Genomic DNA, 19,559 nt, shown 5'->3' on the forward strand with positions numbered 1-19,559 from the left:
CCAACAAGGAACCCTAGAGAAATTGAATATTTCTTTTGTGTTTTTGTTCATAACCATGCTTAACTATCCCTAAACACTAACATAGTCTAAAATCAAATTATTCCAACAACAATTCCTCTTCCATACCCATTTTTCAGAATTGAATTCATCATGATAACTCAATATTCAACCATGGAAATCAAGAACAAAAGCATGGGTAAGCTAGGTATCAAGGAGAATTAAAGAAATTCTAACTTACCTAGCTTGTTTCCTCAATTTATTCACTTTTTCTTTGAACTTCCACCTAGGTTTTCTTGTTTTTCCCTTTGTTCTTCCTTTGTTCTTGTTGCTGGTTGCCTAGGCCAAATATGATGAGAGAATTGGGGATTTAATGGGCTGATTTCTATAGAAAATAATAAAATAATCAAGCATGCCACGTGTCACATGCTTATTGGCCCAAATTTTTTTTTAACTTTTCGACTTTTTCTTCTTAATTTTCCACCACAAATATTCTGATATTTATCCAATCCTACCACAATTAAAATCCCTTGGTCTTGACAAGTGCTGGGGCAAAAAATTTACCGATTTGCCCTCGATATGAAAAAAATTATGATTTTGCCCCTATACTCCGAAATGTACCGAAATCACATTAGTTCTACTTTTCAATCTCAAATAACACTAATATTGATCAATACTAACCAAATGGGGCAAAAATATTTTTATAAAAATTCCCGTTTAGTCCTCTAGTGGCAAAATTACCATTTTACCCTTGTGCTCCAAAAATACCGAGAATCACAATTTTTCACTGCTAAACATCATTTTATACTCCAATAATCATAATTATATTTCATATAATTATTCTTGGTCAAATGTGATCAAATCTTGGCTAAAAATCTCTATTTTATCGGTCAATTTTCCTAATGGACTCCAAACTGGACCTTGAACTCCGAATCACTATTCTAAGCCATTCTATGGGTTTCAAAATTTTCAAATTCCTTTTAGAATTTCTATTTGAACTAGTTCAAGGCTCAATTTAACTTAGTTGTACCACTTGGTACAATATCGTCTTTTAATCAAGCTTGATAGGGTCTCACAAGAATCAATCCAAAATCTTGAGACACAAGTGGGTCAACTAGCTAATGCCATCAATAATAGTCTTCAAGATGATGGAGATAAAGTAGATCAAGGAAATAGTTCCAGCAATCAAGTTCAAGATGAAGAAATTAAGCAAGAAAAGGAAATATCTACATCACCACAAGTCAAGCCATATGTGCCTCTCATTTTTTTTCTGAATACAGTTGACGAGTTACCTAAGGAGGTTCTAGTAAAAGCACATTATTCAAGAAGAAATCAATTTGAGAAGTTAGATAGAAGCCAACCTGTTTCACCACCTTGGGTTAAGCAAGCATCAAATCTTGTGTTAAAGGCACTACAATCTCATCTTAGGAGAAGGCTACTTTCACACCTCAAGCTTTTTCCATGCAAACTCAAACCTCAACCAAAGTCAGGCTAGTGACTATAAACAAGCGCTTCTTAGGAGGAAACCCAAGTTCTCTAACTTACTTTCTTTTTTTTGTTTATTCAATTATTAAATTCTTAACACTCTCTTTTATTTTTGCAAGTACAAACAAAAAACAAACAAAAAAATAAAAAAAGGGTAAGTCGCGGCTCCCACTAGGGGAGGCCGCAACTTCCCAGACTTTAATTAATGTGGGCCACAGCCCACTAGGCTCGAAGCCGCGATCTCGCTTAAAAAAAAAAAAGAAACACCATCGCTCACTTTTGTGAGGTGCTGTGGGCTGCCATGAATAAACAGCCCACTACCCACTACCCAAACCCAATTCCCCTTCTTTTTTTTGGGCCACCCATTACCCAATAAAGCTTCTAAAAAATTCATCTAATCATTAGGGAAGTATTCCTCACTTTTCCTCTATTTTTTCTAACATTGAGGACAATGTTTAGTTTAAGTTTTGGGGGGTGAATTTATTTTTCTGGTGGTAAATATTCTATGGAAGTTTTAGATTTAGTTTTATTTGCATGCGTATTTAAAAATAATTTAGGATTAGTTGGTAAAGGAATTTATTTCTTGTTTGAATTTTAGGAATCTAGAGTAAAGTTATGCCAATTTTTTTTAATGATTTCTCTATCCAATAATGATAACTAGTTGTCTTGAATTTTTAGCCTTTGGTGAATAAGGTTTTTGTTTGGATTCATGCTAAATGCTTTTGTTAAGTATCATTGTTAGGATGTGATTTCCACAATTTTGAGCTCTATATCTTTTACCTTGAATTATTCTGAATATTTAGAGAAAGTTTATATTGATGTGAAATTTAGAATATTTCATGAATTCTAGAATTTGCTTGATTTTCTCTTGAAGCGAAATCCTAGGCAATACTTAATTAGGGACATGATTTAGTCCATCTTTTGACAGTTTGAGCCTTAAAAGCCAACCTTGTTAAATTTTTATCCCTAGTATACCCCTTTTGAGCTTAATTTTCCTTTTTCTTGTTTAACTACATAATAATTGAGCTTAGCTTTAAAATTAATTTTCCAATTTTGCAACCCTCACTCCTAAGCATGTATATTGTTTTAGGAAATATACATTAAGCTAATGTTGAAAAAGGTGAAAAAGTGATGTTGATATGAAAAAAAAAGTTCAAAATATGAAAAGTAACCCCACTACGTACATTACAAAGAAAATAAGTTTCGGGGTGTGAAATTGTGAAAAAAAAAAGTTCAAATGCGGAAGAAAATATGTACTTGGAGAAGGAGAATAAAGCTTTATATATAGGTCCTAGAATAATTATGTGCTTAGGGTGATTTTAGCCACATTAATATCCTTTATCATACCTTGACCCTAGCCATACATTACAAGCTTTGTAAAGTCCTATTGATCTCGAGCTTTGTATTGGTCTACATTAGTGGAGAGAGAGATGAAAAGTAAACCTATGGAAATCTAGTACTAATTTGAAATTTGTGTTGTCATGAACTCATCCGGATATCATAATATTCTTGGTAAAAGATTACACACACACGAAAATCCATTCGAGAATGTGCTTGCATCAGAATTGAAACATGAATTTGAATGAAGCCTATATTTTTCGTTTGTTTAATGATTGATAGACATACTTTTGAGGAAATTATAAGGAATCATTGAGTTGGTGCACTTATCTCTAGAAGTAATAGTAATAATAGGAGTAGTAGTGGTAGTAATAGTAACTATATTTATTTTAGTTTTCTTTAATTGAATTTGATTTTCGTAAGTTAGTTTCTTTTCTATGTTTTGCTCAAGGACTAGCAAAATATTAAGTTTGGGGGTGTGATAATTCTATGATATAGAGTTATTTGAGTTTAATTTTGATAGTAATTTAGCTTAGTTCTTATAGTAATGCACAGAAATTAGTAGATTTTATTTAATTATTTTAAATAAGTTATTTTATGTGAGTTAATATAATCATGGTTAATTTTATGCTTAATTTTGTGTTAATGTGGTTAAGATAGGTTGTTATTAATTTATTTGTGCTTTTGTAGGTATTTGATAAAAGAAAAATTTTAGTGAAAGAAGGAAAGCAATTTCAAGGTGAAGACTTCCACTAAACATGTTTTGGTATTTTTGCCATAACTCTCTCTACAAAGCTCGAAATGAAGCAATTGTTTGACCATTGGAAATATAAGAGAAAAAGATACTACTTTCATGTTTACCACTTCACCCAGTTTGGCATGAAAGATGGTTAAAAATCTTGTCGAATTTGACACCCTGCAACAGTCCTAAAGTAATTACGATTTTTGTTAATAATTGGGCAAAGTTGCGACTCACATAGTCTGATGAGGAAATCCCAGCTGAAATTGACTTCTTTCTCCACCCAACTTGGCCTAACTTCAAAGCCTATAAAAACAACTTTTCGAAGTACTTGAAAAAAGGGAGAAACATCAGATTGAAAGTTAAGAGTCAAGCTACAAAGTCATTGAAGTTGAGAAGATTTTGAAGAATTTAAAAAGACTTGGAAGATCAAGATTATAATTCTTGAGTTTTATCTTTTTTATTATTTTTTTATTTTCTTTGTTTGTTTTTATTGTTTAAACTTTTTTCAATGATGATGTATGACTTAATGGGGAACTAAATTTTTTATCTAAAGTTATGATTGAACTCATTATGTAGTCTGAATTATTTATCTCTCTTTTGATTATGTTTGATAGATTTAGGTTGTTTGTTTTATTCTGTTCTTAATACTTCTAATTGCCTGATCACCAATTAGATTGAATTGGAAACCTATGTTAAAGCTTGATGAAGAAGATTTAGGTAGACCTTAAATAGAATAGCATATGATCATATACACTTAGTTGGTTAGGTGGTTTGATTTGCATATGGGGTAGAGATACACTTATAATCCATATGTAGCCAGGATTAGAGTACAAACTTAATGAATCTTTCTTTAATTTAATTTGCATAGACATATAGTAAACTAATTGGGAGAGGTATTTTTATGAGAAACTCGATGAAACTTGTAAATAATTTAGGACTCTAGGTTAGCAACTTAATCTATTAAATTGAGTTAAGAGAGAGAGACAATAATCAGATGAAGTACTAAGGGATATCATAATCTTAGGTCTGGTAGTTGATTGAAGTTTCAATGTAGTAGTTTTAATTTTTCTTTTTAATAATTTTAAAATTTGGCTGTTTGAATAAAATTAGGGTGTTAATTTTAGTAGTTAATAGTAGGAATTAAAACAATTATCCATGGGAACGATACTCTATTCGTTATTATACTACTTGTTAACGATATGTGCACTTGCATGAGAAATCAACAACAGAGATCAAAAGGCACCATGGAGATTCAAGGAGATTACAAACAAAGCTTGAAGATGATGTTTGTGTAAAATCTGCTAGGAAATTGATCAACTAATTTCCTTAGTGGCTCGAGGAAATTAAAATTAGTAAAGTCCATAATCATCATAGTAGTTGGCATGAGATAGATTTATTTTTCAGTATATATATATGATATATGTGAAACGCAATAAATGCTATGTAAGTTAACAACGTCAAATCAATGAGACCTTAATTAATGAATTAATAATTAAAAATCCCTCATTAATATATTAAGTCAAAAAGTTGTCTTCCACCATGTAACAAAATAACCAGGCTGCTTTTTTAATTAGAGGCTTGTTAAGTCACTAAAGGCCAAACTTTTACACGAGTACGTTTGAGCTATTGGTGAGTCTTACTCAACTAGTGCCATCTTGTTCGGATGTGTCACACATCACTGCATAGTATTAGAGGCATCGTTAGAGAAAATGTATATGACACATTCAGACAAGGCGTTGTCACCTAACTGATCTAGGAGTTGTACAATATACAATTAGTAAGCTAAGTTACCTACCTAATTAGTTTCATTATGGATTGTTGAGTCACTCATGGTCAAGGTGGGATGAAAAGGGTCTTAGCTCGATAAGAAGTTTAAAGGTTAAATTTCTCGAAATAGTAGAGGAGGGCTATTATTTTGATAAAATATTGAGAATAATCATATAAGATTCTAAAACCTTGTCCTTATGATTATATAATTTATGTTAATGACTAATAATCATATATGTTTGTTTATATAGGATATAAATCTATCATGGCGAATAGTTTGTCACTTAGAAGCATACTTAATGCAAGCAAGTTGACAGGTCTAAATTTCATTGACTAGTTTCACAATATCAAGATTGTCTTGAAACAAGAGAAAAAGGCTTATGTCCTAAATATCCTGTTCTTGAGGAACCTAGCAATGATGCTACAAATGAGGAAAATGAGGCCTATAGAGTTTATATAGATGATCTCGATCAAGCCACATGTGTGATGTTAGCTAGGATAGCTCCAGATCTTCAAAAGCAACATGAAGCAATGAATGCTATAGATATTATTGTAATACCCCATACTTTGATATGGTGACTAATAAAGGTTGTCGGATGCCAATTGAAGTTAATGAAAATGTTTAAAAATGATGGAAGACAAAAGGAATAGTTTGGGATAAAATATTTCACATGCGAGGAAATAACAATAAAATAATAATATTTTTATTAGAGAAGAAATTATGAGATAAAAAGTGATTCGGAAGTCAATTGAGGCATAATAAGGTATTTTGGGTACCAAGGAGACAAGAAGAAATTTTTGAAATAAAATAATATCAAAATATTAATATTTTATTTAGTATCAAAATTTTTCATGAAGAAGGAGTATATGGTCAATATAAGTGGGGGAGAAGAGGAATGAGAAAATTTTGGAGAAAAATGATGTTAATGGGGCCATGTGTTTTTGTTAAGTAAAGATAGAGTGGGTACATAAATATTTTAAATATTTTGGGGACACCGCATTGGAGTACAAACTTTATACTTCACTTGTATATGTATAGAAGAAGATAATAGAAGGAAATTTGAGTTAAATCAGTGTTGGGAGGACTAAATTAAAAAAGGAAGAAACTTGGAGTGCAAAATGGTAATTTTACACAAAGTTTGGTCAAATCTTCCAAAGGAAGCTTTGACTCTCATCTTTATTAGCCCAAAACCATCCTTATCTCCTCCAGCAAGATATTTCTTCTCCTTCTTGAAGCTTTCAACGCCATTTTCATGTCAAGTTCATGAGAATCAAATTTTTTTCATGTGATGTTCCTTGTTTCTTCTCATTTCCTTTCTCTTCTTGCTTCTTTCTTCTCCCAACTTCTTATGCACCAAAGTTACAACTTCTAACCCTAATTTTCAGCATATTCAAACCCTAGGAGAAGAAGAAACACAAAGAAAGAAAGGAAAAAAAGCTTGGTTCTGGTGATTCAAGCAAGGAACGATAAGAATTCTTGTTTTTGGCTTGAGTAGTCTTTGAAAATGAGTTAGTGACTTAGAGAGATGTCTTGTGGCAGCAAAGATTGGCATGATTGGAGAAAAATTGGTAACATGTAAGCCAATAAACCCATGGGTACATGAAGGACTCAAAGTGGAAAAGAAAAACGGTAAGCTTAACACTATGTTTTAAAGCCTACGGTTAGTTGAATATTATGAGGAATTATGGCTGTTGAAAGGATCTATTTGGCTAAGCTAGTTGAAAATTATTAAGATTGTATGGCATGTTGTTTGAAAGAAATGAAAAAGGAATATTGTGGATGGAGGATTGAGAAACAAAGTATTGAAAGTTCGATAGATAATGATGCATGTAAACTAGGAAATAATAGAGTGAATGTGAGAATGATTGTTGCTGCCATATATGTGGATTACGCGTGGAAATATAAGATGGATTTGGGTGAAAATTATTTAGAAAGGTTGAAGTAGGCACATGACATTATAAATAAGTTACCGTGATATAATCTAAGGAATTACGTAAGTAATGGATATAAGTAATTTTAGAAAAAAATGTATTAAGATGTGAGTTAATTGAAGATAGTTTCATGAAAGGATGAAAAATATAAATTTGAGTAAGGATTAATTGATTGAAGTGCTGCCCTTATATGTATATAATTAAATATATTGAGTTCGTATTATTGTTAGGAAGTGCAAAGATAAGGTTAGAGTACTGTGGTGGTGTGCCAGAATAAACAACGAGTGACCGGCCAGTGAAAATAATCAAAGACACCTCCGATCAAATAGCGAAGTAATATCCCGCTTTCGGAAGGTGAGTGAACTTGCATTTCTAAATTTTTTGGAGAAATGTTTACGTGTTTCAATGAATCATTTGGAAATTTTATCGATTTTTGCTTTAAAATTTCCTGGGAACAAGCCCTTGATAAAATGTTTGATGTTGTGAAATGTGGAATGTGTAAAAAGATGAATCCATATGTTTTTGTATAATGTTGATATATATATATTCTATGTCATAAATGGTACCATTGTGTGATAATTGTAACCGTGCATGTGCTGAGTGGGCAGTGCACATGCCAGTTGAATGACAATGTTGTGATAATTGCAACCGTGCTTGTGCTAAGTGGGCAATGCACATGCCGGTTGAGTAACAATGTCGTGATAATTACAACTGTGCATGTGCGGAGTGGGCAGTGCACGTGCCGATAATGATGCACATGAGTTGGGTGAGATGGGGTGTTCGGTTATGTGCACGATATGGGGGGATGCACATGAGCCGGGTGAGGTGATGGTGGTGTATGTACTTATATATATATATTTGCTATATAGAGATGTTTGGATTTAATATGTGATTGCATTGAATGTTGAAAACTTGAGTATTGTCAATGTGTTCAATTTAATGTGCAATGTGGCATGAGTGGAATTTTCCCGATGGTAGTGAAAGCGCCTTGAATTTTATCTGGCCAGAATTTTATTGCAGCGAGAATGCCTTTTCGCTACGGTGAGAGTCAATCTATTATGCTTGACTGGTTTGAATTCTACTAAAGTTTTCACTTTTCAACTTTTGTGGTTCATGGATCCTTCATCATCGAGTGATTGAACAACCAAGGGTTAGAAATGAGGGGTTTTAATAAGAGTTAAATTAAATTGCATTGTGTTTTGACTTAAGTGCATCATGATTTCTAAACTTTTCTTAACGTCGCTTATTCCCTTCCTTGTTCACTCACTAGGTTTATACTCACCGTTTTCAAATTCATGTTTTAGGTATTCCTGAGTCAAAGGTGATTGGATCCTAGGACAAGGTGCTCCTTCCTATCCATTGCTTGGTAGGTTTACCATGACATTAAATGTTAGCAACCATGCCCATAGTCACTCTGCTGATGGTTAAGTTTTAATTATGTGTATATGACTACTTGTTGTGAAATGCTGAGATTCACTAGTCAAATTATATGTATGTATATAATGGTTGATGGTGCCATTATGAATACATGACTAGGTTTTACGAGTTATTTTCAAAAGAATTGTAATTAAGCATTATGAATTTTGGATTCTAAAGGAAGATGGATCAACGTATAAAATCATGTAAGTAGGCTTGCTTGGGCTTAGTGGGCTGAGCCCATTGGTCCCTTGCACTGGTCATGGCCTAGAAATTGGGCTGTGACAATGTTGGTATCAAAGCAAAGGGTTTAACCCAATCCTTGGGAACTCTTGCATGTGAACAGTGGTGAAGCGTGACTCTCCGCCCAAGCGCTTATAGAGAAGGTTGCCCCCTATGAGTGCTCTAATAGGTACCCTTTGTTGTCACTATTGAAGGAGGAAAAGGCTGCTTGTAGAGAGGGTTGTCCTCTACGAGTGGAGTCGCCTTTAGTGGCAATGGTGGTATCAGAGCTCTAGATTTTGTTAAATCCTAGGGATTCCTGTGTGGTCAGCGGAGTTGTTGGAGTCCGTGTAGAGTCTTGTCCTTGGATTGTGGGTGTGCAATGCATGTCAAGGACGGGAGGCTACCTGGGCCCTTACTTCATTAGAAACCTACCTGTTCTTATGATGTCTAGATGGATGAGTAATTAATAATTGGTTGCGTATAGGTAGAAGTGCGTCAGTTGCTCACGCCATGACTAGAAAGGATGGTAGTTCCAATACCCCTTATAGTACTAGTAAGGGATCGCTAGATTCCACTAGTCGAGCTGATATGTGCTCGACGGTGAAAGCGTAACAAGTAACTCGACTCGATTTTCGAGTGGATCGGTTCCCCAGAGAGGTAAACCACTATTTAAGAGCTTAAAAAGTCTCGCAAGACTGGTGCGTAATGAGATCGATCCGAGGAAAAAGAACACAAATAAGATGGGAAAAAAAGACTATCAGTAATTATCGTCTTAGGAAGGTATCTGTATCCGTTGTCTAACACTTTCCTCCTGGTTGTAAGAAAGGTGTTGTACCTGTTAGTAAGGAGGAATTTGAGAGGTAGCAACAAGCTTGGATTGAAAAAAAAAAAGAAAGAAAAAAAGAAAAAAAAGGAAAAATATGAGAAAATCCCAGGAGATAGAAGAGGACCTGAAAGAAGATCCATCGATATGCCTAGATGAAGGCGACGAGGATCCTAAAGACACTTAATATTTTCATTGAAGTTCGTATCACTTTAAGTATAAGTAAATGAGGTGTAAGGGAAAATAGTAGTAGTTATCTGTACAAAGGAGTTAAGAGTTGGCTTTTATTTTGTATGACTCAAATGGATTATGAAATAGCTGTTTTAATGACTTGATGTGTATTGGAATCCTTCAAAATGATAGAGATAGATTAGCAATATAGTAATTGAGGAAGGATATTCACCTTAGTGGCGTGGTTGGTCACCTTAGATAATTATTTGAGATCGACGTAGAAAGTTATTAAGGGTACAAACAACTACGAAACCTGACAAATGATTTCTAGTTAATTGTGGAAAGGTAGAAATTGAAATTCCAGTTGCAGTTACAATTCAGAAGGATATGGGAGAAATCAATGAGGCTATAGGTGAAACTTAGAATGGATGATGTGATTAAGTCTATGATTGTAATTTAAGCATGGAGGGAACTACAAAATGATGCCATGACATTATAAGATGATAATTTGGCACAAATATGGACTAAGGAAGGCAAATTATGGAACTTGGGGAAAAGGTGAAACCTTGATTTAAAAAAAAAAAATTGTGAATGTAGAGCGTGGAGAAAGATGAACTATTTTCATGAACAATTGTACTAAAAGTTAACAAAACTATTTGAGTTATAAGACAAGAAGACAATTAATTATGAATGTTAAGGAATTATGGAATGTCATCAATGGTGAATAATTTTGTGTGTGGTATTATATATTGAGAATTTGATGTATAATATGGCAAGATTGTCTTAAGGTGAGACTTATTAGTTGAAGATAAATGTTAAAGGATAAAATGAGTTTGAAAATATTGACTCGGCTTAGTGCATATGATAAACAAAAGAGAAGATACACCTGGTCATGAAAATTGTGGGATAGGCTTGGAGGAGAGCCAAATGGATAAGCATGTTCCCTAAAGTAACTTTAAAAATGGAAGAACTTATTCATGGAAGAAATTTCCACCAGCCACAACGCTACAACACTAACTCTTTAGCACTGCAGCGTTGAAACTATCCCTTGTCCAGCAGCCATGACGCTGCAGCATTGACTGTCCAGTGTCGTAGCGCTAGGGACACCTCATGTCTAGGATGCATGAGCAAGATGAGAGTGGCACGATAATGAGCTTGCAAGCTGAATTATGGTCATTGGTCATTGAGCTTTGTTATTTGGGAGTTTTAAATGTTCTAAAGAATGTTTACATGAATGAATTGAAAAGTTTCTTTATTGCCTTGTATACGGGCATATAATTAAAAGAGAAGTTGAAAGATTCTTGGGATGGCTACATTGAGATAAGATACCATGTGAAGTATTAGGATGAATAATATCTTGACCAATGTCAAATCCTAAGAAAATAAAGGAGATGAGAGATTAAGCGTTGTTAAAGGCTAAAAAAAAAAGTGAGTGAAGAGTTAGATGAATATATGAGATATGGATAAGGGATGTCAATACCAAGGGATGAAAGTGTGAATGAACGATTACAAGGGTGGTATAGCGAATGGGTTTATTCAGAATATCATTATGAGGAATTGCAATTCTTGTCTTGACTCAGCTAAATGAAAAAGTTTAGTAACAACACAAGGCCAATTGTGTGGCACGCTAGAAACCTATGAAGATGAATTGGGGATTGAATGGACGAGTATGTATTTATATATCTTTAAGAATAAATGCATGTCTATAGGACGATATGCTCAGGATGTTAAAGAGCAAATAAGAGACTAAGTGTTTCAGGAATGCACAAACATCTTTGAGAAGGAATTATAAATCATACACAGCAAGTATAAAAGGTGGGATTTTTGAAACTTGCTGAGGAGCCTAACGGCTAAGACACGGGTTGAGTGATCACATGCGGTGAGGCATAAGTTTAAGGTAGGTATCCCTAAGGAAATACTCAGGAGGAGTTCTACTATGGATCTTGTGAAAGCAAGTGTTAAGTTATGTGGTTATAAAGAGGAAGCCATAAGCTGAAAGTGATATTCGTATTGACATTGAAAAGTACTTAAGGAGGACTTTGTTTCAAGTCTTGCAGTTTCAAGCACAAACTGCAGATTGGTCTAGGGAGAATAATGTCACATTAGTATGGAAAAATAGAACAAAGGATGATTGAAGATAATCTGGATAATGAAGTCCGATAATGAAAACTTTCTAATGTAGTATGAAAATTGGAATTTCAAAATGCTTGAGGCATGCACGATTCGAACGAGTCTAAGTTTTAAGTGACTCATTAAAGTCGAAATGCAACAAGGATATAATATATATGTTAGAGGTATGAAGAATAATTGAGAAATAAGGATGACTTTTAGGGATTGTGGTATTGCTAAGATGCAATGATCCAATAAAGATAAACCTTTGAAAGATCAATAAGATTATAAAACATATACGAATACTGGATTGCAATTTAATGCAAATGACATTTAGCAAGTGAGATGTGATTAATGACATTGTGATGCAAAGATATATATAGTACGATGAAACTCAAGCATATAAATGGGAAATGATATAAATGATATGAAGTTATGCATAGGCATAACAAGAATGTTGACATGCACTATGAGAATTATTATATTAAATCTTGGATAGGGATGGGGATGAATAAAGGGAGATGTAGTCCAAGGAACGCGAACACATGGATCCCTATGTGTAACGAGGGATGTTAACATTTGGAAACGCATGTGCATGCGTATATGTGAAATTGATGACTTGACCAACTAAGGTGAAGAATTGTTCTCAGTAATTTGAGATTTGAACTGCATGTATTTGATGAGTTGTATAGATAGTACAACGGCAAGAAGTCCCAATAGAAGTTAAACTATGTTGATATAAGAAATTTTGGAGAAATAGTCAAAGAAATGATACTAAGGAAATGCAATCTATAATGTGGTTAAGCCATACAAGATGAACTAATACGATTAAGTAGATTGAAGTTGCAGAAATTGAAGGTAAACATGAGTATGTGGGAATAAGTGAAGGCATTAACCTTCCTCAACGTTGAGACTATGTACAAAAATAAAGATGCATGTTTATAATGTGGTAGGCTACATAATAGCGTATGAGGATAAGATGAATGAATCAATGTTAAAATGTTTGGCAAGGAGCGAAATAATAAAGTGGTGATTAAGTATACTTAAGTAAGTATAATACGTGATTGAAATCGGTACAATTGAGATGGAGTTATGGTTCAAATTTAATGATAGTGATAGAGGCATGCTTGGAGTTTCACTATAAGAGATCATGATTGTGAAGGGTACTGCTGATTTTATTCTAAAGGATAAAAATAGACATAAGTGAAGTGTTCAAGTTAAACTGAAGGTGAACGAGGTGAATAAATTGAAATTCCCTATAAAAGGAGAAATGGAATAAGATCATAAAGTGAGATTGATAACTTAACACCGACGTGAATTTGAGGATGAATTCTATTTAAATGGGGGAGATTGTAATACCCCGTACTTTTATATGGTGACTAATAAAGGTTATCGGATGCCAATTGAAGTTAATTAAAATGTTTAAAAATGATGGAAGACAAAAGGAATAGTTTGGGATAAAATATTTTGCATGCAAGAAAATAATAATAAAATAATAATATTTTAATCGAAGAAGAAATTGTGCTACAAAAAGTGATTCCGAAGTAAATTGAGGCATCATAAGGTATTTTGGGTGCCAAGGAGACAAAAGGAGACAAGAGGAACTTTTTTGGAATAAAATAATTTTTTATTAATAAAATAATATTAAAATATTAATATTTTATTCAGTATCAAAATTTTTCATGAAGAAGGAGAATATGGTCAATATAAGTGGGGGAGAAGAGGAATGAGAAAATTTTGGAGGAAAATGACGTTAATGGCGCTGCGTGTCTTTATTAAGTAAAGATAGTGCAAGTAAATAAATATGTTAAATATTTTGGGGATACCGCGCTGAAGTACAAACTTTATACTTCACTTGTACATGTGTAGAAGAAGATAATAGAAGGAAATTGGAGTTAAATCAGTGTTGGGATGACTAAATTAAAAAGGGAAGAAACTTGGAGGGTAAAATGGTAATTTTACATAAAGTGTGGTTTGAAAGCTTTGACTCTTATCTTTATCAGCCCAAAACCATCCTTATCTCCTCCAGCAAGATATTTCTTCTCCTTCTTGAAGCTTCCAATGCCATTTTCATGTCAAGTTCATGAGAATCAAATTTTTTTCATGTGATGTTCCTTGTTTCTTCTCATTTCCTTTCTCTTCTTGCTTCTTTTTTCTCCCAACTTCTTATGCACCAAAGTTACAACTTTTAAACCCAATTTCCAGCACATACAAACCCTAGGAGAAGAAGAAAGAAAAAGAGAGAAAGGAAAAAAAGGCTTGGTTTTGGTGATTTAAGCAAGGAACGGTAAGAATTCTTGTTTTTGGCTTGAGTAGTTTTTGAAAATGAGTTAGTGACTTAAAGAGATGTCTTGTGGCAGCAAAGATTAGCTTGATTGGAGAAAACTTGGTAACATGTAAGCCAATAAGCCCATGGGTGCATGCAGGACTCAAAGTGGACAAGGAAAACGGTAAGCTTAACACTATGTTTTAAAGCCTATAGTTAGTTGAATATTGTGAGGAATTATGGTTATTGAAAGGATCTATTTGCCTAAGCTAGTTGAAAATTATAAAGATTGTTTGGCATGTTGTTTGAAAGAAATGAAAAAGGAATATTGTGGATGGAGGATTGAGAAACAAAGTATTGAAAGTTAGATAGATAATGATGCATGTAAACTAGGAAATAATCGAGTGAAAGTGAGAATGATTGTTGCTGCCATATATGTGGATTATACGTGGAAATATAAGATGGATTTGGGCAAAAATTATTTAGAAAGGTTGAAGTAGGCACGTGACTATCACGACCCAAATTTCGGGCCATGATCGACGCATGGGCCCAATGGACATAGTCCATTAAGCCCAAGTAAGCCTATCGATTTATCCTACTCCTCATTCCATCAAATATTGCTAAGTCACGAATTATAACTTTAAATCAAAATAGTAATAAACATTTCCAACTCGTATTGGCATTACTAATTTAAAATATACATATATCGTCTACAGCATGTGTCTTAATAATTTACATCAAGTTTGTCTATACTTCTCAAAAAGAAGATGCGATTTCTAGCGGAGGGACTCAGACGAATGCACTGCTACTGAATGCCGAGACACCTACCAAAAGATGGATATAAGTCTACAAGGACACCTCGTCTTAGTTAACTGCTGCCTCGTGATATGAAAACATGAAGTTGAAAACGGTGAGTATAAACCCAGTGAGTGAACAAGGAAGGGAACAAGCATACCATAAGGAATCTTTAACGAAATCATGATGCATTCTCTTTCAAAACAATGCAATTTGTTTCTATTCTTATTAAAAACCCCTCATCAAGCCCTTAAACGATTAATCATTTGAAAATCATGAACCCATACATAACGAACCATTTGAAGAATGAAAGCTTCAATATTACATAAGTAAGTCAAATACGACAACGAATCTTCACTGCAGCGGAAAGGCATTCTCCCTGTAGCGTAGTTGCAGCGAGAATGAATTTTCGTTGCAGCGACGTTGGGATTTAGTTATTAGCTGAACAAGGGTTTCTCAACGGGCCTAGGGTTTCTCATTAAACCTCTCCATTTTAAACTTAACTCATTTAATCCTTAATGTTGGAAGTCCATGCTCAGATATGGTAGCAAAGAAGTGAAAGATAAGGTAGCAATTGGGCAAGATAGGAGACCAAAACATAAGGTTTTTTGCTGCAGCGAGATTCCTTTTTCGCTGCAACGAAATTGTAACCCAGAAACAGAAGGTTTCTCACTGCAGCGAAATTCTTTCTCATTGCTGCGAAATTCAGTTGATGAAACAAAGAGTTTTTAGCTACAGCGAGATTCCTTTTTGCTGCAACGAGAAACTACAGTGACTATCTCGCTGCAGCGAGATTCATTTTCGCTACAGCGAGAACCAGTTCTGGTGAAGGTTCTCAAACCCGAGAGTTTATCACTGCAGCGAGAATGAATTTCTCTGCAGCAAAAATAGAGCAACAAGAGAAAAGTTTCCCCTCACTCAACAAAAAGACCATCCTGTTAAACCAACAAAATAAACATACAGCACATGAAAATTCCAAAGTGCAATGTATCAAATTTCTCATATATGTCAATCATATATCACATTCATAAGTTTTCATTTCATAAGTCTAGATGTGCATAATTACATAGATAAACATCAACATCATCATAAACACACCCGGCTCATGTACATCCCCCCACATTGTGCACATAGCTGGCACCATCGTGTGCATCCCCCCACATCATGCACAATTAGTGCCATCGTGTACATCCCCCCACATCCTGCACACAGGCACTATCATCATCCATCTCTCACACCACCATCATCACCGGCATGTGCATCCCCCCACATCGTGCACACACGCGGTTATAGTCATTATACACAATATCATTCATTCTGCACAACACACACATTTATATATCATCATACTATAATAGTGCATGAATCCATAGCAATCACATATCACAACATAAAACCATTTTGCAAAAGCTTGTTCCCAAGGCACTTGTCTTTATGAAAAACTTGCTAATTCATTCAAATGGGTGGCAAATACATTATATTTCCCAAAACAAGTTTTGAAGGCAGTCCACTCACCAATTGATTGTAGAGCCTTTAGATGACTCCAATTCTCCTAATTGTCCAAATGAGATGATGGGGCTTCCTTAGAACCTAGGATCACATTAGCATAAGCAATAGGTCAATTTGCACACTATGAACCCTAAAAGCTATCTCTTAACTAGTTTTCAATTGCCACATTAAACGGCTATCTATGTTCACTATCTTAATCACTAAAAAGTAATGAACATAGTCAACAACAAAACAGCTCATAAATCCCAATTACTAGCCATTTTCTACAACTAAAAACCAAGCTTAATTCATCACTTACCCTAGGGCTCCTTTGTAGTCAAATTCTCTTCAATTGCTTCCAAATCAATGGGGTAATTCTCTTTTTCTCTGTCTAAAATGTCCAACTAGTGAGAGAAAGTACAGAAATGAGATTTATCAATGGTTTTAAAGTGAGAGGATGAAATAGCACAAGGGTTTATGAAAAGGTGCACCAAAAACATGAAAATTAAAGCTAGAGAGAGAAAGTTATGGAAGCTTGAAGAAAACTCCCATGGAGGAATTGAAGAAACGTGAGAGAGGAGAAGGGAAGAAGAAGACCAGCTGCTGGAAAATCTCAAGAAGCTGCTGGAAATTCAAGATATTTATAGCCAATCTTATCCATTCCCTTAAAATTACAAAAATACCCCTCCGCCAATTAACTTATCCTCCTCTAATCTTTTATGCAATCTTTTTGCTCTTTTAACATTGGGACAAGATCCATAATGGTCTAGACATGTTCGGGTTCATAAAAACTTAAAATTTTAACCCGAGGTGAAAAATGACCATTTTGCCCCTGTTATGACAATTGTTGAAACTTCTAGTTTTCTTCATGTTTTCATCAGCACACATCATTTATGCAGTCTTATACCCATTTATACCTTAAAATATCATAAAACTTTCTTCTGGAAGCTTATTAGAGAAAATGACGAAACTACCCCTGGCTCGTATTATTACATCTATACTTAGTTACAAGCCTATAGAGGTTGCGGTCTCATAGTGACATCATAAATAAGTTACTAGTGATAAAATCTAAGGAATTACATAAGCAATGGATATAAGTAATTTTAGAAAAAAATGTATTAAGATGTGAGTTAATTAAAGATGGTTTCATGATAGGATGAAAAATATAAATTTGAGTCAGATTAATTGATTGAAGTACTATCCGTATACATATATAATTAAATATATTGAGTTCATATTATTGTTAGGAAGTGCAAAGATAAGGTTAGACTATTGTGGTGGTGTGCCGGAGTAAACAACGAGCGACCGGCCAGTGAAAATAATCAGAGACACCTCCGATGAAATAACGATGTAATATCCCGCTATCGTAAAGTGAGTGAACTTGCATTTCAAAATGTTTTGGGGAAATGTTTACGTGTTTCAATGAATCATTTGGAAATTTTATCAGTTTTTGCTTTAAAATTGCCTGAGAACAAGTCCTTGATAAAATGTTTGATGTTATGGAATGTGAAATGTGTAAAAAGATGAATCCATATGTTTTTGTATAATGTTCATATATATATATATATATCTATACTATGTCATAAATGGTACCATTGTGTGATAATTGTAACCGTGCATGTGCGAGTGGGTAGTGCACATGCCGGTTGAATGACAATATTATGATAATTGTAACCGTGCATGTGCGGAGTGGGCAGTACAAATGCCGGTTGAATGACAATGTTGTGATAATTACAGCCGTGCATGTGCGGAATGGGCAGTGCACATGCCGGTAATGATGCACATGAGTTAGGTGAGATGGGGTGTCCGGTTATGTGCACTATGTAGGGGGATGCACATGAGCCGGGTGAGGTGATGGTGGTGTATGTGCTTATATATATATTTACTATATAGAGATGTTTGGATTTAATATGTGATTGTATTGACTGTTGAAAACTTGAGTATTGTCAATGTGTTCAATTTAATGTGCAACGTGGCATGAGTGGGAATTTCCCGATGGTAGTGAAAGCCCCTTGGATTTTATCTGGCCAGAATTTCGTTGTAGCGAGAATGCCTTTTCGCTGCGATGAGAGTCAATCTATTATGCTTGACTGGCTTGAATTCTACTAAAGTTTTCACTCTTCAACTTTTGTGGTTCATGGATCCTTCATCATCGAGTGATTGAACAACCAAGGGTTAGAAATGAGGGGTTTTAATAAGAGTTAAATTAAAGTGCATTGTTTTTTGACTTAAGTGCATCATGATTTCTAAACTTTTCTTAACGTTGCTTGTTCCCTTCCTTGTTCACTCACTGGGTTTATACTCATCATTTTCAACTTCATGTTTTAGGTTTTCCTGAGTCAAAGGTGATTGAACCCTAAGACGAGGTGCTCCTCCCTATCCTTTGCTCGGTAGGTTTCCCATGACATTAAATGTTAGCAACCATGCATAGAGTCACTCTGCCGACGGTCAAGTTTTAATTACGTGTATATGACTACTTGTTGTGAAATGCTGAGATTCACTAGTCAAATTATATGTATGTATATAATGGTTGATGATGCCATTATGAATACATGACTGGGTTTTATGAGTTGTTTTCAATAGAATTGTAATTAAGTAGTATGAATTTCAGATTCTAAAGGAATATGGATCAACGTATAAGATCATGTAAGTAGGTTGCTTGGGCTTAGTGGGCTGAGCCCATTGGTCCCTTGCGTCGATCATGGGCAGAAAATTAGGCTGTGATAATTATCCTAAACCTTTGAGAATGTTCAATAAGGAAAGTCGTGTAAAAAGATTGGATATTTCAAGGGAATTGTTCTAATGTAAAATGTCTGAAAGAAGCCTATTAAGGCCTCATGTGCTTAAGATGACAAGATATATCACTCTAGTTAAGTAGTTGGGTTGAGTTATGGATCATGATTTGAGCATAGATCTTGTGCTTTCTTTGCTACTAGAGAGCTATTCACAGTTTATGTTGAACATCACCATGAACAAGATTGATGTAACCCTATCAGGCTTATTGC

At 34.4% G+C, this 19,559-nt stretch overlaps 1 long non-coding RNA gene across 1 annotated transcript; it reads left to right on the forward strand.

Annotated features, from left to right (window-relative positions):
• LOC108661711 lies at positions 6,921–8,791 on the forward strand. The gene is made up of 3 exons (XR_001927484.1): positions 6,921–6,959; positions 7,492–7,615; positions 8,566–8,791. It is a non-coding gene; the product is annotated as an uncharacterized LOC108661711 (long non-coding RNA).

The sequence above is a fragment of the Theobroma cacao genome, chromosome 4, assembly GCF_000208745.1.
Source record: "Theobroma cacao cultivar B97-61/B2 chromosome 4, Criollo_cocoa_genome_V2, whole genome shotgun sequence".
Taxonomy (NCBI): domain Eukaryota; kingdom Viridiplantae; phylum Streptophyta; class Magnoliopsida; order Malvales; family Malvaceae; genus Theobroma; species Theobroma cacao.